Consider the following 27,758-nt stretch of genomic DNA (forward strand, 5'->3'; position numbering starts at 1 on the left):
AACACTAGTCACAAAGGGCTTAGCACAATGACTAGAATGTATTAAGGGCTTATGTTTGATCAAGTATTTGATAGTAAGTATATCAAGGTTTATTTTAAATACACAAATGCAGGCAAACAAGTGTAGAATGGGGAATCTTCTCTGGGCAGGTATGATAATTTGGAAATGTAAATAAAATAAGCCAGGTGAAATGATCTGCAGGGAGTTTCTCATAAAGTTATATGATGAAAAAAATCTCTATTTCTCTAAGCAATTTTGTTTTGTCATTATTTCTGTTTCATTCATTCATTCATTCACTCATTCATTGTTGTATAAATAACCTAAAGAAGTTCTTAAACTCGTGGTCTTAGAGGTTGGATTTCTCCACTCTGTCCATAAACCAAACTCGAACTGGTTACCAAATGCACTACTGCCCATAATTCAGCACACTGAGCTTCACAGGTGCAGGGGATTTCTGTTGGGTCCTGACAGGGCTCCGAGCTGGCTTCCCAAAGATGAGCTACTCTGGCAGGTGGATTATTTTGAGCTGAAAGCACTCAAGACCCTGACAGCTCAAAAGAAACTTTTACCTCTCCCTTAAATAATTCAAATGGGGGGGCCCATAATAAGAGTCAGTGTCAGAAATAATCTTTTTTATGTGTCTGTGTGTCAGGGAACATTTCTGATTACTGAATATCTCTATTCCTTATTGTCCAGCAATAACCTTCCTCCCCTCTGAATCTCTTAGGTAACTTATCTCTCAACCTTAGTTCCGAATGTCATATATACCTTATTTTAACTTCTAGTCACTGAACCTCTCATGTGTGTGGGGTCTCCGACTATCTCCTGTATATGGGGCTCCCATATTTATGTATGTAGCTAAATTTGGTTATTTTCTCTTGTTAATCTCTCTCATGTCAATTTAATTGTTAGGGCAGCCAGAAGAACCTAGAAAGGTAGAATAAAATTTCCTCCTCCCTTGTAGTCCTCACCATGAGGCATGTGCCAGAGTTTTTCTGTGGTCAAACGTAGATTTTAGGTGCAGTGGGTAGATGAAGGTAATGACATTTGCAGTGGCCTTAGAGGCTGTGGGCCTGGAGAACCTTTTAGAAACTAGCAGGAAGGACTCTTTCAGGCTTTTGAAAGATAATGCAGGTTGTGTGCTTATTTACACATTCTTCCGTCTCAGGGAGCCAAGACTCTCTTTGTCTTGAAGTTGTAGAAGACACAGCTTTGTAGTCTGAAGGAACATCTGTGCATATTTAAGGTAAAGATGCCACTTGGCTCTTCTTCCCTTTAAGAACTGGTAAAAGAGAATATACATCTTAGGGCCTCAACGTTTAAATGCTTCTTCTGGGTCCCCTGAGTTCTTAAAAGTAGCTTTTCAATCTGGAGCTCTCCATCCGATGCTAATACAAAAAAATAAACAGATAAATAAATAAATACCCTCGTGGCTCTTTTTTATTTCTATTTTTCATTTAGACTTGGAGCATCTTCCTTGCAGGTATTCCCGCAGGACATGCTAATCTGTGGTTTTTGTCGTCTCTGGAATGTGATTGTTCCTCCTTCCCTCCCCCAAGCCTCTGGCAGGTTATTAGGCAGCTTTTGCAGCAGCTGCTCACCCACCACCCACTGTTATTAACCCTTGAATACCTAATTCCAGGACCCTTTCTCTACTCCCACCCCAGTGTTTCTCACCTGGAAGACTTGATGGGCGCCACCCTCTGAATTCCTGAATCCATAGGCCTGAGTGGGGCTCAAAAATTTGCACTTCTAACAAGTTCTCAAGTTGTACTGGTGTTGCTAGTCTACCGTGCCCCAGTGGAAGCAAATTCATTAATGTAGCCTTAGTCCTTCAAAAATGTTTCTACTCTTCCTTTCTTCTAATAACAATCCAAGCAAATGCAGACAGTTTTAAAAATTTTTTTTGATTCCTTCCTTTTTGTTCACTGCTGTGTTCTCACTGCCTAGACCAGTGCCTGACTTACAGCAGGGGCTCAAAGTAATCATCACCTGGCTTCCCTGAACCTGGGAGGACAGTTTGAGGGCAAGTCGAGGCCTGATTTATGTTTGTAACTCAGAGCCCTCAGAAGGGCTGGAACAGTGAAGTCTCCTGGTAAATGTTTGTCTGCTAACCTGAGCCTATTAGAGAGCCAGAAACCTAATTCTAAAGGAAAAAGAGCTATGTGAATCCCACAATAGATTATTTTGATGTGTAAAATAATAATCTAATGCCACTACTAATAATAGTGACAATAGTTTCAATTTACTAAAATGACCCCCTGAGCAGCTGCTTTGCTGGTGTGTCTCTTTACCCCAGCCCTGAGCTCTAGACCAGCGATTTTCAAACGGCAAGAACTTTTGAAGCATGCAATACCTGACTGTTTATTCAGGGGCACTGACCTCTTTTCTGTTCGATTGTCAAATTAAAAAATGACAACAACCAACACAGCAATGGCTGTCCTGTGTGAATGAATCTAAATTATATGCTGGTTTTTTTGTTGTTGTTGTCAGACCGGCAAAAAATTATTAGATACTGTTTTTGTTGTGCTGCAGAATTTTAGTGATTATGTGTGCCATGAGATGAAAAAGGCTGGCAATCGCTGCTCTAGATTTATGCTTTTTCCCACTTTGGTCGAACCCCCAGCTGATTGGGAGCTGCTGGGTACTCTGTTGTTTTTAATCCCTTCAGCAGATGGCATAATTCTTAGTGTGTGTGATTAGGGTTCTCCACGTTGGCTGCACACTGGCACTGTGTGGGGAGTGTGAGAAAAGATTGACGCCTGAGTACTGCCCCCAGGGTTTCTAGTTTAATTGGTCTGGAGTTCTGTGGGCACTGGGAGTTTTTAAAGCAACAGCAAAGGTTATGAACCATTGGATGATGAGTGGAGGGGACCTGGAGGAACAGGGAGGGGAGAAAAAAGGAGGAGAGGGACTTAATTTCTGGAGCTAGCAAGTGGCACTTCCAGAGCAGAGATAGTTGCAGGTTTTGCCACTACAAAGTTTGTCTTATGGGCATGAGGATAATTTTGAACTAAAGGCAATCAAAATTCAGCAGATTCAGGAAAAGCTCTTTACCTCCCCCTAGACTGCCTAAATTTACATTGGAAAGGGGGCCTATAGGAGGAAGAGACCTGTTATCAGAGATACCTTCACACCTAAGAAATCTATCTGCATAACAAGGCAGCCTTTGTCTTCCCAACAGCTCCTCTGCCTTCCTGTGAATGGCCTTCCTCCCCTGGTGTCACCACACTTCTACCCTCACTGAAGATGTTATGGAAGCCTGGGTTGCCCAACTGCCTTTGACTTTTTATATCTTTATGCGGTTCTTGTATGTAGGAGATTTGTAAGTGTTTTTCTTGCTAATTTGTCTTACGTCAGCTTGATTACTAGACCAGCCAAAGAACCAAGAAGGGTAGAAGGAAAAGCTTTGTACCCCATCACAGAATAATGAAAGGTGAACTGGCAGCACAGAACTTAGGATACAATTGAGGAAAGGACCTTGAACTCAGCAACGAGCCTATTTCAATGTGCTAATTGTGCGCTCTCTTATCTTCCCTAATCATTTTATCTGCGGCAACCTTGTTGGCCAAGGAGATTATAAATTCTTTGGGATCAGCCATGTGTTAGTTGCTCTGTAACCCCCTAGATCTCTAGCGGCGTTGCATTCATGTGTGATTCTTCCAAAAACAGCCCTCAAATAATTGAAGAACCACAAGGTCAGAGTAGGAAGTGAGAAAGTGCAAAGTTTCCCAGTCAATAACTGTCGTGTGTGTGTGTCTGTTTCATCATTTCAAGTTATTTGCTTTTCCTCTATTTTTTTAAATGGAGAGAGAGAGAGAACATCATAACAAGCAAAAAATCAGACACTATTACCGCAACCACCATCATCACAACAGAAACTTAGAAATGCAGCCCAGTGGAGCATCCATTGTCAGATAGCTAGGCCTCGGGTCTCCAAAGCAGATGTCATCTCATGTCATGGGGAAGTAAAGATGTTCACAGTGCAGCAGACCTGCACGCGCGCGCGCACACACACACACACACACACACAAAGTGCCAAGTGAGCAGACATCAGTGAGTTAGGGAGAAGCCGGGAAGGGAGCGTGTTTCCCCCAATCCCTACTCTTGTGTTTTATTCACAGGTTCACATTGCAACCCCTCAATATTTCAGTTAACATATCTTTCCTCCTGGACACCCTGCTACCTTCAGAGCAAACACAGTTCACTCTTGGAAGCCAAGTGTGACCTTACAACTGCTTGGCTCCTAATCTTCATCATGGAGAAGAAAAATGAGTGCTAAAGGTTAGATTAGGGGCAGGAAGCTGCAAAAAATACCTCTTGGTAAGTTGGAAAGGGAGTTAGCTCACATTTTTAATTTGTGAGGTGAATATCGAGGGGGTTAGGATACCAAGGCAAGTAAGTCACAGTTGTCAAGGTGACAATCCACTTGCCTTATCGATGGCTCCCCCAGGTACACAGCAGCCCTCGGGTACAGACCCGAAGCAGACTTTTCTGTATTCTAAGCAGTTTTTGACACAGTGTTTTGCTTTATTGCAAACCACAATGTTTTCAGAAGGCTTAAAAATCCAGTTATGACTGTAGCTGTGAGGGAAAAGGTCTGCATGGTGCCGGGGAAATTTAATTTTTAGCTTAAAAAAAGTACGACCAAATTCAATTTTTCTCACATTTAGGGATTCTTAGAGTTATATCTAGCTTGCATAACTAGTATTTTAGAGAATGTGTACTACAGGGTTATTTTTTAAGCACATTTATTATTTATGAAATGCAGAGGAAAATAGTTAGAAATGATTGTTTCATGAAATATCCTGTAGCTTTTCTTATTGTACTCAAAGAAGTTGCTCATGCTGTTTTAATTCTAACATTAAAAGTTAAATCTCTTTTCATCCTGACCTACATTTTAAAAATGTTACTTTAGCCCTTATTATGGGGACCAGAAAATGAGGTTGTGGAAAATGCCCACTGTGAGTTTCTCACCGTTGGTTTGTAGGTAATCGAGCTGATTCTTGCCAACCTGTCCGGAAAGGTGCAGGGGAAACATGGAGGGACATCTCTCTCCTGTTCTACAGCATCCTGCACAATCCTTGTCTTCCAACGCAAATCTCCTCCAGCCATTTCTGCTCTTAAATGACAAGAGGTTTCTTTTCTGCCTCTCACTCTGTGCTAGGGAAATGAAGAGGAGAAAAGAGATATTATTACCTATCTGACAAGGGATTAATGTCCCTTATATTCAATACTATATAGCGAACTCCCAAAACTCAACAACAACAAAACAAACCACTTGATTCAAAAAATAGGCAAAGGGCTAGAATAGACATTTGTTTCTGCAAAGAAGATATGCAAATTGCCATTAAGCACAGGAAAAGATGTTCATTATTATTAATCACTAGGGAAATATAAGTTGAAACCATGAGACACCACTTCATACCCATTAGGATGGCTATTATGAAACAAAAACAAGCTGAAATTAAGTACTGCCAAAGATGTGGAGAAACTGGAATGCTTGTGCTCTGCTGGTAGGAATGTAAATAGTATTGTGTTTCCTCAAAAAAAATTCACCTTATGAATCACCAATTCCACTTCTGATTATACACCCAAAAGAATGGAAAGCAGGATCTCAAAGAGATCCTATGTGTGCAGCAGAATTTTACACAATAGCTTAAAAGATTCAACCAACAGTGAATAAACAAATACATTACATTCATACAATAGAATATTATTCAGTCTTAAAAAGGAAAGAGCCCTGGCTGGTATAGCTCAGTAGATTGTACACTGTCCTGCAAACCAAAGGGTCACCAGTTCAATTCCCAGCCAGGACACATGCTTGGGTTGCAGGCAAGGTCCCCAGTAGGGGGCGTGTAAGAGGCAACCACATATTAATGTTTCTCTCCTCTTTCTCCCTCCCTCCCCCTCTGTCTAAAAATAAATAAAAATAATCTTAAAAAATAATAAAAGGGAAGGAAATTCTGATGCATTTTCCAACAGAGGTGAACCATGGAGACATCATGCTAAGGGTAATAAGCCAGTCCCCAAAAGACAAATAATGAATGATTCCATTTATGTGGTGTACCTGCAATAGTTGTATTCATGGAGATAGAAGGTAGAATGGTGGTTACTGGGAACTGAGAGAAGCAGGGATGAGGAGTTGTTAAATGAGTGTAGAGTTTGAGTTCTACAAAATGAAAAAAGTTCCGGAATGGGTGATAGTGATGGTTGTACACCAGTGTGAACATGCTTAATGCTATAAAGCTGTACATTTAAAAATGGATAAAATGGTAAATACTACATTATGTCTGTTATGCAATTCAAAAACACTATTAACAAAAGAAAGGTATTAATAGAAATTGAGAAATGTGTTATCACCTTGGTATCTGGGAAAACTGTCAGAGGAGATAGATGCCTGTTGCTCAGGCAGCCTGTGGAGAGGCCATGGGAGGAGCAACTGAGGCCTCCAGCCAACAACCCGTACCAACGTGCCCATCATAGAAGACACCCTGGCAGCAGATCCTCCAGGCTCAACCAAACGCCCAGATGATTCCAGCTCTCATTTCACCCCCACCCCCAGTGTTCGAATCTTCTACTCATGACCCCTGACATGGTGGGGCAAAGACCATCCGCCTCTGCCATGTTCTATTTGAATTCCTGACCCACAGAAACTATGAGATGATAAATGATTATTGTTGTTTTGAGCCAATAAAAGTTTTGGGTTATTTTTTTCTCACAGCAATAGATAACATCATACACTCAATCAATATATACAGTCAATATAATCATCTTCCATCTGTGAATAATTAAAAATGCATAGTTTATCACCATCATACACGTACATACACACATAAACCACACACCACAGATTTGCTGAGATCTTATTCCTGAATTAAAAAAATTCCTGAATTTGACCTGCTTTATTCAAAGGTGATTAGCAGTTCTGAGAATCACAGTGGCAGCTAAGTGAGATGTCCACCTTGTCTTAACTGGAAGGTTGGAACACACCTTGTAGAAGAGGTTGGGTGCATTGGCCAGTGAAGAGTGGGCTTGCCTCCAAGGCCTGCCACAAGCACGTGCAGGATTCTCTGGGCTAGGGTATCTCTGGTAGAGATCCTAGACAGCAGGAATGTCATCCCGTACAGCAGCTGCTAATGGGACCCTTGGGTTTGTGTGTCGGGGGATCAATCTGCGCCAACGTGTAAATATGTCTGCTTTACTTACACTCAGGCACTGATTGCATATCTGGGGGTTAATGAGCTAAGTTTGAAAAAAGGCAAGAGGGTGTCTTCTCAATGCACAAGGGTATTCTGCCTGTATCAGGCTGGCTCCTGGCATTTCCTGAGATCTGAGTTTTGCTTTCTGCTCTGGGGGTTTAGTTCTCATGCACCTGATGGATGCTGGCCTTAATTTGGTGTGTAGCAGTCATTGCGAGCCATGGAAGGATATTACCTTAAGGATATTCTTTTGAATATTAAATTAGAATAAATTAAGGCATGCTGCATATTAAGCTTAAATCAGAGCTGAGTAATTGCCTTCCGTTTTATGCCACTAAGTTTGTTGAAAATGCAAGGTATTTGTTTTAATTACAAAGTTTTTGAACTGACTCCCAATGATAGGGTGCCCAAACTGAAACAAACAAAAACTTTTTTGTGACTTCATGTAATTCAAGTAACACCTGATTGGATACAATTTTTTAGTATTCCTCCTGTTACTATTACTTTCTTCCTTCAGCCAGTATTGATTGGCTTCTGGCTATGGGTTATAATGGGACATGATCTGGAGATGATATTAACAGCTGCATTTTTAGTGCTTAATCACCTCCTGGATACTCTGGTCTAAGCACTTGACATGCATGTAAAATGTATATACAGCACTATAAGGCCAGGGGGACCCATTACTCCCATTTTATAGATACAGAAACTTAGTCTCAGAGAGGATGACATCAAATCAATTATTTAAAAAAAAACTCACACAGCTAGAGACAGGATATGAATCTGGCAAATCCTAAATTCTTAATTCCATCCTCTACTGATAATGCAAAGCTGATTAAAAAGTTGGCCACTTTATAGCATATAATGCCTAGAAAAGATGCTTTTGGAGTTGATTTTAAGCAGGTCTCTGAAATTTTCAAGAACCAACAGCCAATAATGTTTTCTTTTAAGTGTCATGTAAAAACATGATATTTTTCTAATCTTTTATTCTGGAAAATTCCAAATACATCTATAAAAAAATTAGAGAGAATAGTGTAATGAATTGCCATATACCCATCATCCAGATTCAACAATTACCAACAAATGACCAAGGTTGTTTCTCTTTTACCTCATTCGCTACCCACCCTCACAACCACCATACATGCAGATGTTTTTTTTTTTTTTGAAGCAGATCATCTTTGGTCCATATTTTACTGTGTATTTCTAAAATATAAGAGTTTTAACATAGTAATTTCTTGATGAAATATCTGGCCAACAAACGTGGCTAGTGGAAGCTATATAAAGTACATTGGATTTACTTTAGGAAAGCTTCGTTAATATGCACTTTCCTATTTTTGAGTTTTGGAAATGTTGACCGTTCAACAGTCAGTGGAAATGGGAGCTGGCTAACAGTGATATTGAGCACTCAGGGCTTCTGCTTACTTACCTGCATGAAAAGACTGTGCTCAAACACCTTGAAAAAGGAATCTATTATGGGCATCTTGAGCTACTTACGTTCATGGTTTAAAAAAATGTGAGACTTTGCTTCCCCATTATAGAATATAATTTGTGTTGCTCAGATTGGCCATTGTTTTATAAATTCCAGGTTGGTTACAAATATGTGTACAGGGTGGGGCAAAAACAGGTTTACAGTTGTGAGCACATGAACCCCAGAGTTCATTGCATCATTTATTAATCATTGCATTCTTTTCCATACGAACAACTGTAAACATCCTTTTGCCACACTCTGTATTAATCACTTCTGTGGGGACATATGCCTAGTGACAATTCTGTCATGAAAAGTCTAAGTGTGCTTCACTCAAATTGTGATGGGAAGTAATTTGTCTAGGATTGTTCCGGGATGGTTCTTTGCAGATTTTTACCTGGTCTTAAAATAATTGAGTTTGTCTGCAACTCCTAACTATATCAAACTATTAGATATAATACCAAGCACGTGTTGTCTTTCCAGGGAGCTACACTATATCACGTTTGGAGCTGAGTAAGGGGTTGCTGTGACCTTTGCTTCTTTAGATATTATTGGTACTTGGACTTATATTTGCCTCGTTGTAAATCCATTTCACAGGCTCTGTTGGACCCGTTAGGGCTGCACAATCAACTCTCTTAACATCCTTGAATCCAATGAAGACTGAAGTTTTCACAGAAAATATAAACTCCCTGCATTGTTCTCTTAAAATTAAATCAGATTGAATGGAACTTTTCTTCCATAATTTTGAAGTCACAATAAAAGGGAAAGTGTGTTGGGTTGATAACTTCAGGATCTGTATTGTCTCAAATTCTTTTTCACTAATTCTATGGATGAAGAATTTATCTCTTTGAGTTTCAGTTTTTCTGGAAAAATGGGAAAAATGGTACATATCCTGTCTCCCTCCTGAGTCACCGTGAGCATCACAGGTAGGATGGAGCCCTGAGTGCTTTTCTGCACCCGTGGTAGACATCACCAATAGATCATTTCCCTTGTTATTGAGCCTGAATGTGACTTTAATGATTAGATAGCCCTTCTCTCCACAGTTTCTAACAACCACCAATCACCTAGAAATAGGCTTCAGGATGGAACAAATTTGTCATCACTCCACTGAATCAAATGATATGCATATAACTACTTTCTATGAAAACATTTTCAAAGCACTACACCAGCCTAAATCATAGCTGTCATTGTTACTATTTTTTATCATCAGGAATTCACTACATGCAGTTGACAAGTTTGGGGAGACACCCGTTTACCCAGGGGGCATCCAGTGACCTCCTGACCTCAGGTTTACCTTTTCAGATTGTTTTGGAGCTCGCTGTCTTGCCCTGAGCTATATACAGTCAACATTCAATTCGCTCCCCTGTTTTGTTTAATTTCTTGTGTACATATCCAGCAATCGACTGGGGAGAGACCGGGTAATACACAAACTATAGAAAGAAATGCAATTTTCTCCTTTTCTGCAGCAGCAAACACTTAAATCAAAGCCACCACTGATTCCTGGAGAATTTTTTAGCCTTTCTTTTCTTTGCTATCCTCATAAGTAAAATGGAAATAATATCAACTCCATGTCATACTGTTACCATGAACATTAAATGGGAAATAAAGTGTTGCCCTGGCCAGTGTGGCTCAGTTGGTCGGAGCATTGTCCCATACACCAAAGTGTTCCGGGTTCAATCCCAGATCAGGGCACATACCTAGCTTGTGGGTTTGACTCCCTGTCGGGGTGCATGTGGGAGGTAACTGATCTATGTCTCTGTCTCTCCTCATCTCTCTCTCTATAAAATCAGTGAACACATCCTTGGGTGAGGATTAAAAATAAATACATAAATAAAGGGCTTAGAACATTTCCTGGAAAATGATAAGGGGTCAGAAAATATACTTACTAGTATTGCAGTTGTGATGTTTGCTTTTCTTGTCATGGTTGTTACTGTTAGTGGCACCTAAAATCTCTGAGCCCTCCCCATGATATGGGGATGTACTGAAAGGGTTGAATGAGCTACAAGCCCAACATTGTAGCATTACCAGCCACTCAATTAGTGTTGCTTTGTTTCCTTTCCAGCTTTTCGTGGGTGTATTCTAGTGTTCAGTGGGGTTGTTTAAGGAGGAATATCCAGCTAGGTGTTTTAGGGCTATCCTATGGATTGAAGGACAGGCAGAGGGCAATGGAGATTTTTGTCCTGGAATGCTCTGTTATGTTACTGTACTGACTTTTCTTGGAGATGTACATTGTCATATGGGGAGCTCTGTACCATTAGCACTAGAATGGGTTTTGTCCTTTTCCTGTCATCTTACTGATGAAGGACCCCTTGCCCAGAAAAATTTAGTGACCTGCCAAGGTCACACCATCAGTTAATGGCATAGGTGAAGTGAGACCCCAGGCCTCCTCACCACTGGCATACTCTTTTCTTGGGAGAGAAATATATTTGAACTATTAAGTTTTGAAATTTTATGTATGAAAACCATAGCTTTCCTTTACTTCTCAAACAAATATCCCAGCCTTAAACATAACATGAGTCATTATTTTGGGGCAAATTGTTTGAAATTAAAATAAAATAAATTATCCAGAGTCATAAATATTATAGAATTTGGTCTAGGATTTTACTTAATTTATATATATATATATATATATTATATATATATATAATATATATATATGTATATCATAGATGCTTACTATATATCATAAGTATCTATTTTTATCTAGGTTAATGAATGTACTCTGTTCTTCATGGAATTTAAACCAAGTTTTTGAGTTTTTCATTAAGAGGATTTCATGTAGATGGTGGAAGACAAATGTCAAGGCTCCTGGTAATTTACTGTCTATTACTGAATTCCACTCCATAAATATATTATTTAATCAAAACTCCTGTTTAAATGAGACAGTAAAATAGCATGGGTAATATCTCAAGTTTGCATAATTTGTACCACACATAGCATTTACTTTAAAAAGGTAACGCAAGGGAGGGAGCTTGTGCATGGGTGCCACTTGCTGGCCCTTTGGGAAGGGGCCCCTGCGAGTTGCTGTGACCAAGGTGAAATCTGTGAGCTCTCAAAGCAAAGGCTCAGCTACAACCCATTTTCCCTCAGACAATTCCTGGAACTTGATTCAGGATCAGCTAAAGCTCCTCTAATCTCCTCTCTGTCCACACAGCAAAAACTGATGAGCAGGTAGATGACAATGATAATTCAGGTAAATATTGATAAGGGGAAAAATAATTCTTTGAACCTTTAATGAAATTTCCCTATATCTAATCCATTCTCTTGGAGAGAATCAAAAAATTGAATATTCAGCCATCTTCCCAGACAGCGACTTGGACAATGTATGTATACATGTGTTTGTGTGTGTGTCTATTTAAATCAATAATCAAATCCACTTTATAATATCATCTTATAATCATTCCTCCTATTACTGTCTTTTGAAGGATATCTGCAACAGCTGTCTGACCTGTAGGCCCACCGTTATGTGAAGAAGCATGATATAGTATGAAGTTCCCAGTTTATGCAGCCAGAGAGAGCTGAGTTCAAATGAGATCGATCTATCTATCTATCTATCTATCTATCTATCTATCTATCTATCTATATCTAACTATCTATCTATCAAGTTAGTGTGTCTTCCAGCAAGAAACTCAGTGATGTGCAACCTCGGTTTTCTCACCTGTAAAATTAGGAAGCTCCTAATTTTATGCAAGAAAATCCTCTAATGTACAGTAGAAGCATCATAAACCTTAAATCCTCTCTCCCTTGCTAGTTGGGAATTATGCTGGTGAATTTCTTGAAGATTCTTGCCTATGTCCCCCAATAGACATGAAATTCCTGCAAGAACTCTCCTACCTGTCCAATAACCCCACTGTCACCCTACATACCTATCAGATGTTATAAGAATGAGTTTGTCTATAAAGTAGATCTATTGTGGAAATAGTGCTGATAGTAAGGAAGGATGATGGATGAGTATAGAGAAATGAGTTTGGTCTGGTAGGTCTGAAAAAAGTGGTAACTGTGCCAAGAGACAAAAGGCTGATGAAACTGTATACTCTATAGAAGGACAGTCTAACAGATCAGGATCAGCTTTAATTGTGCTGACAACACCTCCACTCCAGGCCACTTGGTGATCAAGATGTAGTGGACATTTAAGGGTAGGGGGAGATGCTAGGGCAGAATTGAAGGCTGGACGGGATGGAAAGGAGAACAATGGGATGTTGTCTGAATTTTATGTAAGCATGAGACTGGGGAATCCCAGAGCACTAGTGACTAATTAGGGACTCTCTTGAAAGACAAAGACTCTCTAGCAAGGGAAAACATTTAATATTATTAAAAATTTTGTAATATTGTCGCCAAGTCACTATCAGGGAAGATGGCTGATTTTGAATGGGTTTTGAGGAGGACAGTTCTTCTGGGCAGGCATTTTGAAAAACAGCCCTGGCTCACTGTCCAGGTTCAAGGAGGGAACTCAAAATTACCATGTGCCTTTGGGAGATGTTTCATAGCAGAACAAAGCAAACTGGATTCCCCAAAGACCCAAACGAGGAAGCTGGAAATAAGATCCCTGAATGCCTTTATACTAGATGCTCTGGGTGCCCAAACCAGATCCCCTTACTGAGCTGGTGCACCCATTCCCCACCTGCAATTCTTATTACTTGCTAATAGTTTCCAGCTGCCCCCTCTCCACAGAACTGCCCTTGGTCAAATGGTTTTGACCTTCTTTCCCTAAGAGGTAAAACCTTCCCCTTCTCAGAGGGGCAGCCAGCATTCAATGACTGGTCCAGGTGCAAAAGGCTAGGACTTTTGCCTTAAGGTGGGACAACTGTGCAGAGCACTTGACTACAAAGCCCCAAACCTATGCATCAGCGAAGGCTGTACTCTACTTGAGGCTACATCCTTGCTGGCCCCTTCCCTCCTCTACCCTGCTTCTCTCACCTCCTCATAGGTGATGATCACTTGGATCAGAGTGGTAGTAGTGAAAGCAAAAACAAGTGCTCAGATTCTGGTTGGTGTATTTTGGAGATCTTCTTTTAGGAAATGTGTGCCTGAAGAGATGGGTTCTCCTAGATCTCAGGTTCAAAATGGAGACAACTGTACATGAACAACAACGGAAAAAAAAAAAAGAAAAAGGAAAGGCAGGTGGATACAAGACGTGTCATATATGTTATTTTTAAATATATTCTCCCAGTTTTTTACTTTTCATTAAAAATATATTTAAAAAGTAACATTTCATCACACAGATACAATCAAAAAATAAGTAAAAAGCCACTACCCAGTTTTTCTAAGGGGTCTGACTATATATCTCAGTCTCAAGAGTGCAAGATCCCCCGCATAGTTTCCATGGCTCATACATGGTTTCTTGTGCATTGTCTCTGTCCTTTTGTACTTGTATACTTGGGTAAACCCCAATATCACAGCTACCTTGTACGGGAGTATCTCATCCATACAAATGGAAAAAAAAACAAAACCCGAGGAATAGAAGGTTTTGGCTACAATTTGTCAGACTGCAATTAACAAGTCCAATTGATTGGTGATGGCTTATTCCTGGGTGGGTATGAATTTGCAGCTCTCAGCTATTCTGTCCACAAGAATGAGGGCAGGCAGAGAAGTGGCTGACTACTGTATGGAGTAGTCTTTTCTCCTCCTGGGTGAAGAGGGTCATGACTTTTGGCAGCAGTTATTCTTATCTTAACATTCTGCATCCCGTGTTCTAATGCATTATTCAGGCTTTGAGAGGACAGAGCAGAGGCCAGCTCTGCACCCAAAGATCTTTTACTGAGGTCAGGCAGAGGTGCAGGCGTAGTAAGTAGGGATGAGAGTGTGGACAAAAAGAGAGCTGTGACTGCAGACTGCTTAGGAAAGCAAATTGGCAGCAAAGTTCTAGCTCAGCCACTTACTTGTCACCTGTCCTTGGGTCAGTCCTGTAACCTCTCTTAGCCTATTATGATGGTGATAATGTGTATACCAGGGGTCTCAAACTCAGGTGCTTACCTGGGATCAGGCAGTGAATATAATCAGCCAAAGTAGATCAGGTAATGACCTGGACAATCCATGCCATTTCTAAATGTTCGTACAGCAATGTAGGCCCAGTGGAGCCAGGTTTGTTTTATTTTAAAAGAAAAGTTAGATATTTGGATTTTTTAAATGGAAAACCTACTAATTCATGCTCTTGGAAAACACTATATGGCTAAACAAGCAAATCTACAGCTTATGCGCAACCAGTTTCCAACTTTCAAGTTTACCTTTGTAACATAGGCACCTGCCCCATGTCAAGAAGGCATTTACTGTTTCAAGCATCTGTCTTGACTTCTACATGAGTCTTTTGGTTTGAGGTTTTTTGGACCAGCTCTGCCCACACAGATGTGAGGTTGGAAGTGCCAGAGAACTAGAGCAGCCTTCTCGGTAACCTTCAATGTGAGACTCAGGATTTAGTATAGAAATACTCCTGCTTTCTTACCTCTCAGGAGTTAGCAAGTATTTTTCAGTAAAGGACCAGATATAGTAAACAGATTAGGACTTGGGGGCCATATGATCTCTGTTGCAACTATTCAACTCCACCATTGTAGCCTGAAAGCAGACATGAACAGTAACATATGGGTGTGCTGTATTCCAATAAAACTATTTACAAAAACAAGCAGTGGACTGTATTTGTCCAGCTGGCCCAATTCTAGTTGTATATCACTTATTGGAGCTGTAAAGCATGCATTCTACACTAACTCCCTGTGTTCTCTGGTGGAAATAAGCTTCACTCACAATGTCAGCTTGCTTGATAGTGGGCTTATATAGCTCGTCTTCCCTCCCTGTTTCACTACTCCCACCCCATGTTTACTGGTTAGTGCTCATGAAAACCATCCTCCCTATAGACTCCTTGCATTTGAAACTTGGTCTCCAAAAGCCTAAAAATGTTATTATTTGGGTTTGGGTTTTGGAGCCACCAAAATGGCATTTGAATTCCAGCTCTACCAGTCCTACTTACGTTGCTTTGAGCAAGTGATTTAAGCTACTTTTGCCTCAGGCTTTTCATCTGAGACAATAATGGCGATGCCCATTTAGAGTGTAGTTTTGAGGATTTTATGAGATGCTAAACTCTTAGCACATTGCCTGGCACATGGCAATGATTCAGTAACTGCCAGCTGTGATTGCAGTTCTTCGTGTAGCGGATAGAGGTTAAAACTGCAGAGGCCCTCTGGCTGTCTTTTAGGAATCTGCCAAAATGCTGAGTCTAAGGCTAATGTTTGTTATTTATTTTTTGCCTTTATTCTGAAATAAGGTCACCCTTCCCTCTAGTGGAACATGATTTAACTGTCTGTAAAAGATAAGACACCTGGGTGCAAATTTGCAACCTGAGCCTTTTGAATCTTAATCACTCTCAGTGGTTCCCTAAGAGAAGGAACAGATGGGCGAATGAAGCTTCTGTCTTCAACTGGCCTTATTTCAACCGTCTGGGAACATATGTTCTTAGGAAGAACGTAGGGATATGCTTAAATAAAGCCAGAAGAGATGTGAGAGGAGAGGAATCCTCCAGTATGTGGAAGGACCACCTTCCTGCTGTGTCCTCACATGGCCTTTTCTCTACACACACATCCCCCGTGTCTCTTCCTCTTCTTATAAGGATACTACTTCTATGGGACTAGGCAATCACATGCCTTCACTTTAATTACCCCCTTCAAGGTCCTATCTCCAAATACAGTCACATTGGGCATTAGGGCTTCAACTCATGAATTTTTGGAGGGACACAACTCAGTGCATAACATGTACATCTGCCATTTCCTTCTTCATGTTTCTGTCTGTGCTCAAGCCATACCTGGAAGGAATGCCATTCTCCCCTCCTCTGAATTATTCTCCCTATAAAGCTGGCTCCATTCTCTGCTTCGATTGAGTTTTCCCTACACATCCATCTTTACCTAAGCAGACCCACACACTCCTCTGCATCCAACAAGTTCATGTACACATCCATTACATTACCCTATTGAATCACAGTTACTTGTTTAGATGCCTGTCCTCCTACCCATCACCCACTACTCCTTACTCATTACACAGCATGCATACTGAGAACAAGAATAATGACTCAGGTGTTCAGTGCCCCCAGTGCCTGGAACAGAGTAGATGTTCAATGAATGTTTGATGACTTGACGGATTGAAGCTGAACAAACAGCGAATGCATTTAGCATTTTCCCCTCTGGCTTAGAAATTATATGTGAGTTAGGAGACTTATTTCTATAACACTGAGATAATACAATAGACATCCAGGTGCTATGTGTCTTGTGTATAAGCTCTACATCTCTCCCAATAATGCAGGAAGAAGCGAAGTGCAGGCTGAGCTGCATAATGAAAAAAAGAGAGTGGCTTCGAACAGCTACCCCAGGAAACTGCTATTGTAGAGGAAAGGGAAGTTACATGGAACCATAAACTCAGGTAGATGGCTTTCATTTAATACCAGCACAGAAGGTCTCTATCACCACAGATGTTAGTGAGTCTATTTCCTGTTTCAACTTTTTTGTTTGAACCAATAGAAAAAAAACTGTGAGAATAAATGAAGCATAATAGAGTCACTCATCTTTCTAAGGGGTCTGATTCAGCTGCCCATAGACTGGAATCTGGGGTGATCTTTCATTATTATTTTAAGGTGTGCCAGCTAAATACTGCTGCTTAACAAACTACCCTAAAATAGTGGCTTAAAATAACAACATTCACTTAATTTTGCTCAAGAATCTGATTATTGGGGTCACCCCAAGTAGACAGTTCTTACTCAAAACTATCCTTGTGGTTCCAGAGAGAGCAGCTGGGTCTGGGGTTGTTATGAAGACTCCTCACTCACATTCCTGAGCTGAGAAGACTCTGAAAATAGGGTCTTGTCTTAGTCCATTCAGGCTGCTATAACAGAATGCTACAGACTGGGTGGGTTATACACAACAGAAATCAATTTCTTACAATTCAGGAGACTGGAAGTTCAAGATCATGGCTGTGGCAGGTTCATGTTTGGTGTGACCCATTTCCTGGTTCACAGACAGCCATCTTCTCACTGTGTCTCCCACGGTGGAAGGGGCAAGGGAACTCTCTGGGTCTCTTTTATAGGGGCGTAAACCCTTTTATGGGAGCTCCATGACCTAATCACCCCAAAAGGGCCCCACCTCTTCACATTGGAAGTTAGGTTTTAATATATAAATTCGGAGGAGATAAGAACATTCACTCTATATCAGCGTCGAAATAGCTGGGACTACTCAGATCTCTCCGTCTCTCTGTGTCATCTCCGTACGTGATCTCCATTGTAGTGGAGAGATGGCGTCTTACGGGTGAATCACTTTCACCGCATAAATTCAATGAGGAGGAAACAGGTTCACCTGCACTGAAGGTGCTGTAGACTCTACCTACCTGTTGGTGGGGGAGGGAAAGCGCTATGGAAGAACATGTGGCAGAGAAACTGTAGATGCTGGTGAAGAAGACGATCTTCCATATGTGGTTAATCACATTCGCGGACGTTTATCTTTCTGGAAACTGTTGTCATGTGCCTCATTTGACATTTCCCCAGATGTCTACTGGGCACCATCAACACGGTAGAGAATCCTTCCCTGCTGCCTTTTACAAGAAAGAACCCTTGTTTTCACTTCTGTAGATTCCTGGTCCTAAAAAGACAACCTAAGGGTAAAAACTCTCCTGATCCTAGAAGGAATCTAAAGAAATTCTCTTTATTTACATGTGCAAAAAAGGAAAGTCTACTTTTGAAAAAAGTAGTTAATTTAAGCCAACTGGAAACTAAACTTAGAAAGAGTAGGATTGGTAGAACATCCTCAGCTAGCCTGGCAATATATATTAAGCTTTGTTATTTCCATTCTGTAGGCGGGCGGAAAAACCAAGTCATAAAAGTTAAAATGTTTTGTGAAGACCTCCTAATTGGTGTAAACTAAGGTGTATGCTTCTTTTAATTGGAAAAAATATATAATCATGAAAATTCCTTTATAGTTTGCTAAGCTGGATATGTATGTATCCACGGGATATTTTCTTCAAATGAAACCTTAAGTTTAAATAAATAGAAGAAAAATAAAACAGAACTACTTTAAGATCTAAAGAGGATCTACCACAAATAATGCAATAACTTTTTAAAAATTTATTTTATTTCATTATTTTTCAAGATTTTATTCATTTATTTTTAAAGAGGGGAATGGAGGGAGAAAGAGAGGGAGGAAACATCAATGTGTGGTTGCGCCCTCTACTGGGGACCTGGCCCACAACCCAGGCATGTACCCTGACTTGGAATCGAACCAGCATCCTTCTGATTCACAGGATGGCAGTCAATCCCCTAAGCCACACCAGCCAGGGCGTGTTTCAGCCTGTCAAGGCCAGGCAAGTCCACTCTAGCCTCGGGGAGACAGAAGAAAATGCGCAGAGGCATGGGGAAGCTTGACATACCTTTATTCACCAATGGGCAAGCCACGCATACTGCAAACCACCTGTCTGTAGTGAGAAGGCCCTACTTGCTTAAGTAGTATAGGTGAACAAAGCTGGCAAAATGCCATAAAATTATATCACATAGCATAATTCTGCGTGTGCGAGGCCACTTCATGTTATGGGAAGAGTTTATCAGACCCAGTCTCAAGGCTATGAGAACACCACTTATCAGGCGCCTCCAAGGCTATGGCAACACTGATTCCCTTAGTCACCCAGACACCTGGGTGAGGAAGCCAGATTGCCTTTACTTACCCACACAGGGATAATTTAATAACTTTTAACATAGAGACCACACCATTCTTCATAAGCATGCTAAGCACACACGCAGACATGTACACACTAATGCACCACAACACACATATTTTTCTATAAATAAAAAATGATTGATTTAGTAGGTTTATAGGTCATATCAAGATTTCAATCCAGTTTGCAATTAATATTCACAACAGAGAACAATTATTTAATGGATTAATTGAATCTGTCTTTGCAAATTGGTGGCCAAGACCAATCATTTAAGTAGTTTTCTCACAATTATATCCCTCTTAAGACAGAAGAGTAACCTATAGTTGATAAAAGTGTTTGTTTACATTTTTACAAATCTGATAGGTTTCACTCAAAATTCAAGATAAGATATTGAACCAAGTCCACATATCATTCAAATGACAACAAGGGAGAAATAAAATTTCCCTGTCAACAAGGCTCTAACACAAAGCAACAGACGACACCTGAAGTGTCAGTTACCTTTGCAGGCATTTTTGAAGTTGGATTTTAGATCTCAGTATCTGTGATTTATTTTGAAGTCAAAAAGTTAGTCTCATATTTATGTGAAAAGAAAGTGGCAGATAAACAGGGTGTTAATTTTGAAGGTGCTAGTGATAAACCAGTGGAGTGATTCTGGTCGTCTCTCCCAGTCTGACACAGAGACTTGCTTATTTATGGCATTTTAAGGTCTAAGGAATGATTCATATTTACAATAACTTGGCCCCCATTCATTAGCAGTTCCGGAATGCGTAGATGTGTTGCTTTTTGCATTTAATAATTGGCATTTTTATTTATTTATTTTACTCTTGTTTATTCTATTACAGTTGTCCTAATTTTTCCCCCTTGGGCCTCGTCTGTCCAGCCCACCCTCCACTCCCACAGTCAATTCCCACATCGTTATCCATTTCCATGGGTCATTCATACATGTCCTTTGACTAATTCCTTCCCCTTCTCTTGGCTTTTTAAAAAAATTACATGACTATAAATTGTCAGTCAGAATCAAACTTCCACGTAAAACATAATTTTGTTGAACCATTTATTGTCATAGTTAGTATATAAGCCATTGCTAGTAGAATCTTCACTTTTTGTCCACCCCATACAATGTTAATTATAATCCTAGATCCTAAGGAATAACTTCCCACAACCACCTCATTTTGTAGGTGGGGAAATTGAGGCCCAGAGAGGGAAGACTTTTCTGAGGTGGTTCTCCGACATTCACCTGGTTAATCAGGGGAGTTTGCTCTGAGTGCCGACTCCCTCCCTAGCCTACTCTTAGATGTGGGGCTGCATGCAGATAACTGGCTCTCCAGAACATGTGAAAGCATGGACTGATTTGGGAACCAAATTTAGAGGCAGGTGGAAGGAGTTCAAACCCCACTTATATCATTGCCAGCTTAATAACCTGGGGTGAGTTGTGTCTTCTCTCTGAATCCTGGTGTCCGCATCTATCAAGCCAGAAAGACTGATTATTCCAACTTTACAGGGCTGCTTTAACGATGAAGTTTGATATGGGGTATCCCAATAGTAGGTTGTCAATAAATTATTCTTTCCCTCCTTCACCTTTAAACCCTCCCAGTGCATGCACATACACATATGCACAGACAGCCCTCTGCATTCTGCACTAATTGATTAATATTATGAGATTTTGGTTCTACATCCCACTGGTTAAAGGTGTTTAAAATGATCGTGCTCAAGCAAAGTGTGAACCTCATGGAATTGGCTCAGCTCAGTGCTTGCTTTTTCAAAGGGCAATTTTAGCAGCTGTGTATCTCAGTGTAACATTCTATTCCTCATGTGACAGGAGTTGGAGAGAAAAATAACAGTATTTGCCATCCTTTTCCACCACAAACCCTTTTGTAATGAGGGTAAGGGCACCTTTTTGATTAAACTGGTTATCTTGGCTTTGTTTGGCAAACCTGAGTGAGGGCCACAGAGGCAAGGTTGTGCGGGGGAGCTGACTAAGTTGGTAAATCAGAGAAGAGGTGGAGAAAGTGAGGACAGGGCTGAGAAGTGTGCACAGGAGAACCTGCAAAGACGCAGGGCCAGCAAAGTTTTGGGAGAGGTGGAGGAGAGGGGTCTTGGCTGGGAACAGTAGCATTTAAGGAGGTGGGTAATGAGTTTTTATGAAGTTTTGCTGTGGTTTCCCCATTTGTTATCTCCTACATCAATTATCTCCCCACCCCGAGTCCTTTAGCATTCAATTCTTCTGTGTGCAGATTGGCCTCAAGAGAGGAACGAGCAGACTCAATTTTCTTCTAGTTGCTCTTGTATTTGTCATGAGGAAGCCACATGCAGGACTTTCTTACATCTCGAAGAGAGAATGTGCAAGACTCTAATTGAGGTGTAAACACAGAGTGGGGAAGCAGAATAGAAGACCAAGGAATAATGGGGGCAATTTTGGATCTTGCCTCTGCTCAGGTGTGGGAGATAGAAGTGAGTAGTTGAAAGCTTCCCTCCCCCACCTGCTATTTGTAGAAGGATGTTTAGTTTTATCTAGTGCATCCTATCAAAATACTGTTATGTAAACAGCTTTAAACTAGTTTCATGTCATCTTTCATGGACTCAGGTGGGCAGTTCTAGCTTGGGGTCTCATGTGGTTGCAATCAGAGAGCAGCTGGGGCTGGAGTCATCAGAAGGTATGAATGGGCTCCAGCGTGGCTACTTTTCTCAATTGTCTGGCCTCTGGACTGTGTTGGCTGGAACAAGCCTCGGATGGCCAGGCATCTCTCTTTTCACATCACCTCTCTGTGTTGATAACTTGGGCTTTCTCATAGCATGGTGGCTTCAGATCCTGTAAATGGTGCCTGATTTTCTCCAGAGTGCATGTTCCAAGGAACTCATGGGGAAGCTGCAAGACTTCTGACCTAGCCTCAGGAGTCGCATAGCGTTACTTCCAGCAGTTCGGTTAGTTACAAGAAACCATCCCAAGCACAGTGTAGGAGGGACAGGCAGGAGTGAAGATGTAAGGAGTCATGGTTCATCAAGGGGCCACCTTTGGAGGATAGCTTTCACTGATCCTAAAGGCTGAGATACAAAACGGGTGATGGGATTTTATACCTTTTTTTGAAACACAAAGGGAGGGAAAGTTAACTTAATATGGGAGGGCTACAAAAGTTGAGGCACAGCATTTTTTCCAGTGAGCTTGGCTGTCTTTGCTGAGCCCGGCACTATGTAGCCATTAGCAGGCGGGCAATGCTTTGCTTTATGAGGCAATTATTCCAACGCACTCTATTCAAAATACACATTAGAACTTAACCTTCTGAATCCTGAAGTAGCATTTTTATCACCCAACATTAGAAAAGAGACAGAGTCAGCATTTTCCCCCCCTCCCCCTGCTTTTATGATCTGGTATCATTAATAAAGCTTTGGGCAAGGACCTTCTCACAATTCTTCCGGATAATTTGTGACACAAAAGGCGTTCTCTGATACGATTGTCTGTTGACTTATTCAGTAACAGAGGAAACACATGGATTGCTTAAAAAATAAAGCCAGAGAATTAAACAGTCCAAAGAAATCTTTCCTCCCAACAAGGTGAAGCAGGTCCAGAATAGAGATGTGATGTTATTGGATATGCACAAGTAGAAATGGGAAGTTAATATGGAATTTCTAATTAGGGTCACATGCTAATGAACTCCCTCTTCATGTTAGTTTTATGCCGCTTCAGAAATTTTTTATCATATGCTTAAAAATTTATGGCCAGAAACATTAATGAAAATGAGGCGTGAATTGGAAATTGTGTCATTATGGAGATGAGGGTGGCCCGGCATTGCTGATTTTCAAGGAGGTATCTTTTATTGCCTTTTTTGAGAAATGAGAAATGATACAGGTAAAATTAATGACAAGGCGTATTCTCTATCCTGACACAGGCAGTGTGGTTATATGTAAAGTTATAAAAGTTTGATTTTAATAAGATTTTGAATTAATTATAAGGAGAATATTAATCATAATTGACAGTCATTTATCAGAATAAAACTTCACTGTCTAAGTAATATTATAGTTCTTAAGTGCATGAAGATATGCATTTTCTTTTTCTTTGGGCTTTGTCTTTTCGGAAATTAAAACCCACCTTTGCAGAATACCATGGATTGGGAAGCACGTGCTTTTTCATCTGTGAATATTCACTAGAATTCAGATAGTATTTTAAAAGGACCTTGGCTTGCTCAACTCAGGGGACAGGCAGATTTTGTGAAACTGTGTTTAGGAGGAGGGGAAAGAGCACAGGCATATTAAACTTTCTCTCTTTTTAATCTCTGAAAAACTGTTGTTTTCAATACATCTGATAACTGTCAGATTTGAATGGATGTTAAGGAAGGCGCATTTCAAATTTGTAAGAACTGTATCTTAAACTTATCACAGCAGGAATGAATGCAAAAGTCTGAAGAAAATCCCATTTCTAAGCCTGCTCTCTGGGGAGTTTCTCTCTCTCTCTCTCTCTCTCTCTCTCTCTCTCTCTCTCTCTCTCTCTCTCTCTCTCTCCATTTGCATTTTAGCTCAGAGCACCAGCCACTCTTCAGGTGACACCTCTTTGCTACATCCCTTCCTCTGGCTCTTTCAGCTCCATCCACAGGTACCCTTCTTGTGTGCAGGAGAGACCTTCTTTCTCCTTTCTTGCCTTCTCTCCCCCTGCCCTATTTCCTTCTCTCTCCTTCCTTCCTAAAATGGTTCTAGTAACCAGTTTGGATATATGAGTTTTTGGGGTTTTTTTTCCCCTCCACACCAAGCAATTCTACAACACCTGGTGAGGGTCCTACAATTCAGCTCAATTCTGACACTGTTTACCCATAGATAGCATTAAGATAGCATTACCCACAGATTAAGGGCTCAGTCCTACCAGACTGCCTCCTCCGCCAACTTCAGATGCCAATTTCAAGTACAGGTTGCCACCTGTGCATCTGACTGACTGGCTATAGGTGGGAGATTCCCATAACCCCTTCCCTGGATTCAATTAATTTTCTAGAGCAGTTCACACAACTCAGAGAAAAATTTACTTGCTAGATTACTGGTTTATTAATAAGATAATACTAGGAACAGCCAGATGGAAGAAATGCACAGGGCAAGGTATGTAGGAAGGGGGTGCAGAGCTTCCATGCCCCTCTGAGCGTGCCACCCTCCCAACATCTCCATATGTTCACCAACTCAGAAGCTCTTCCAAGCCATCCTTTTGGGTTTTTATGTAGGATTCATTACATAAGCATGGTTGATTAAATCACTGGCCATTGGAGATTGATTCAACCTCCAGGCCCTTTCCCTCCCTGAAGATCAGGGGAGTGGGGCTGAAGTTCTGATCTTATAATCACATGTTTGGTTCTCCAGGTAACCAGTCTGCATTCTAGAGGACGGCCATAAGTCACCTCATTAACATAATGAGAGACACCTTTGCTGCTTTTACCACTTTCAGCAGGTTTTAGGGGCTCTGTGCCCTAACCCAGGACAAAGACCAAATATATATTTCTTATTGTAAATCACAATATCACACTCACCCTGCCCTGGAGAGAGAACCAGCACCTTGTTTCCCGGATTGTCCCACTCGTACTTGAGAGTACCAGAGGAGGACGCAGAACCCAGCCTTTGACCGCTGCAATCAGCACGTCCCCTCTGGACTGCACAGATTGGCTCGGGGATGGGTGTGTGATGCAAACCAGGGCTGTAAGACTAAACACTTGGGGGATTCATCTGGAAGGATGGAGCCCCTGGTTTTGGGACCTCCTGGGGAGAAGCTGCAGGAAGGGAAGGTGTGTGGAGGATGGCAGCATGAGACCTGCACACAGCCTTGTCCAGGGAACGGTGGAGCCTCCCACCGTTTGTGAACTCTACCTCTGTATCAGTGTCCTGGGGCTGCGACAGCAAATTACCTCCTACTTGGTGCCATAAAACCACACAAATGTATGGTTTTATTTCATGGGTCTGAAGTCCACAAATAAATCAAGGTGTCTGCAGGGCCACTCTCCTTCTGTGGCCTCTAGGAGAGGACCTTTCCTTGCCTCTTGCAGTGTCTGGTGTCTCCAAATATTCCTTGGTATAGGGCAGAATAATTCCAATCTCTGCTTCTGTTTTCATCAGGCCTTCGTGTGTGTGTGTGTGTGTGTGTGTGTGTGTGTTTGTGAAACCTCCCACTTCTCTCTTTTATAAGGACACCCTCATTGGATTTAAGGCCCACCCTAAATACAGGATGGACTCACCGTGAGATCCTTGACTGAATCACATGTGCAGACTCTGTTTCCGAAACAGTCACATTCATGATACCAGGACTTGGACACATCTTTTGGGGGTACACAATTCAACTTGCTGTAAGCAGTGTAACATTTTCTGCTCTACAGCTTACCTATTAATACATTTGTCCCCACAAAAGCGCCCCAGTTAATATATCCCCTGTATCTGTGATCTCCTCTCCTGATTTCCCTCCCTGGAGATCAGGGGCGTGGGACCGAGAGTTCTGGTCATCTAATCACATGGTTTAGAGCTCAAAAGTGCCATAAAGATAACTCAGGTTAATATCTTAAATTAAGACCTGGGATGCTGGCGGGGATCTTGCTCAGACCCCTCAACAACATGCATAGCTAGGTAAGAAAGGAATGCTGGCTCTCAGGTCGAACTTTCACTCTATAAAACTTGGATCTGAAACACAGTAATTGTGTAAAATGCCCAGAGCAATAGAACAGGGATCATTGCTTCCCCTCCTTCATTGAGGAAGGTAATTTCCACCCATGGCTGCCTGACAAACTTGGGTTCTGGCCTCTGATTGGTCACCCACCTAGCGCACCCCACCTATATTTTTTAAAAGTCATTTACTGGCTAATTTTGTATCAAGAGGTAGCATCAAAAGCAACTATTATGTTGCCATAAAGCTAGCACATCCCAGGGTTTTTCCATCATGATTGTTTATTTTTCATGATTGATTTTCAACTTTGCAATAGTGGGAATAAGATCCCAGCACCATGTTCAGAATTTTAAAAACCTCATGTGAAATCATAATGCTTTGCTTTCAGCTGGACTTTTAAGTGAGTGGTGGTAACATCAGTTACCTCGTGTTCCTCTGAACCATTGGTCCATAATTGGATGTACAATGCCTTAGATGGTCTGCTGGCAAAGGAGCCAACGACTCTATGGAAACTTAAAACTTACATTTTGGTTGACAAAATTCCTGTTGAGAAGCATTTAAGAACTTCTCAGCAGGGCTGTTTGGAAAGTTAGGAGCTGGGAGGTCCTTTTTCTGAAAGAGGCCGGTTGGAATCCTTGCTCCCCAGATCCTTGCTGTGTGATCCTGAGCAACTTCACTACTTCACCTGTCTAAGCTGGTTTTCTTCTCTGTAAAGTTAAGCCAGGCTAATAGGGGCCTTTCAGGATTGTGGGAGGTAACAAATGCAAAGCACTTAGTACAGTGTGTGACATATATTAGGTGCTTAATAAATAATATTTGAAATGATTAAAGGGTTACTTTATTATCTCTAGACTTTTCTCCTTCCCTGGAGTGTGGGGATGCAAGTATTATATGACTCCTTGCTAGGTCATGAGGTGCATTTATCCAGCCTCTGTATTCATGGGCCTTGGCCAAGGGCAGCAGTACTATGTAGAATTGCCTGTGTAGGGTGTTATGGGGGAGAGTGAATTGATGATTTAAAGGAAATCACTGCTTCCTTGCAATGTACTGAGGTATAAATACTACTGCGGTGTGAAAATTGGAAAGTCTGGGGCTAGAATGACCACACACATAGATGAATCTAATTTCTACTGTGATATTTGGAAACATGAGTAGATTGACCACATTATCTGAATTTAAAAAGGAGGATGTGATTGGCAACAAATGGGGATGATAATAATAATGTTTTTGTCTCCTGTGGTGCTTTCAGCATTACAATCCCTCACTTACATCCTATGTTTATAAGCGACTCATATAATCTGCAATTAGATGCTATTGCTGACTCCATTGTGCTGTTGAGGAAAATGAGGCACAATGAGATTAAGTTGTTTGCTCAAGGAGATGAAGGTACATAGCACCAAGCAGTGGATCTCCAGTGCCAGGTTCTTGATTGGTATTGTTTGAGAGGAAGAAACTTTTCTCTACCCTTCTAGGTTCTTCCAGTTGGCCTAATAATTAAATCAATATGAGGCGGATTAGCAAGAGAAAATGACCTGACTTAATTGCATATGTATGTATGGGAACCTCACCTCACATACATGAGAGGTTCAGACAGAAAGTTAAAATGAGGTCTATATAACATCTTGAGATAAGGATGAGGTAAGGCACTTGGAGCTTCCGAAGGGAGGGAGGTCATTGTAGGATGATAAGAGCAGATGTTCAGTAATTAGAAACTTGCCCTGCCCTATAGATAGGTCATAAAACTTATTTCTTGTAATAACTCATTATGGGCAAGTCCCACAATTTCAATTTTTAAGGGAGAGGTCAA

The 27,758-nt window shown here is 41.0% G+C and overlaps 1 protein-coding gene and 1 long non-coding RNA gene across 2 annotated transcripts in view; one reads left to right on the forward strand and one right to left on the reverse strand.

Moving 5' to 3' along the window:
- RBFOX1 (RNA binding fox-1 homolog 1) overlaps positions 1 to 27,758 on the forward strand; it is a 2,121,844-nt gene that overhangs the window by 1,438,578 nt on the left and 655,508 nt on the right. The window lies entirely within an intron of this gene.
- On the reverse strand, positions 29 to 24,942 carry LOC123479025 (uncharacterized). Its single transcript, XR_006654481.2, has 3 exons — positions 24,834 to 24,942; positions 4,978 to 5,163; positions 29 to 1,388 (listed from the first exon to the last, which is right to left on the reverse strand). It is a non-coding gene; the product is annotated as an uncharacterized lncRNA (long non-coding RNA).

Source organism: Desmodus rotundus, chromosome 1, assembly GCF_022682495.2.
Source record: "Desmodus rotundus isolate HL8 chromosome 1, HLdesRot8A.1, whole genome shotgun sequence".
Lineage (NCBI taxonomy): Eukaryota > Metazoa > Chordata > Mammalia > Chiroptera > Phyllostomidae > Desmodus > Desmodus rotundus.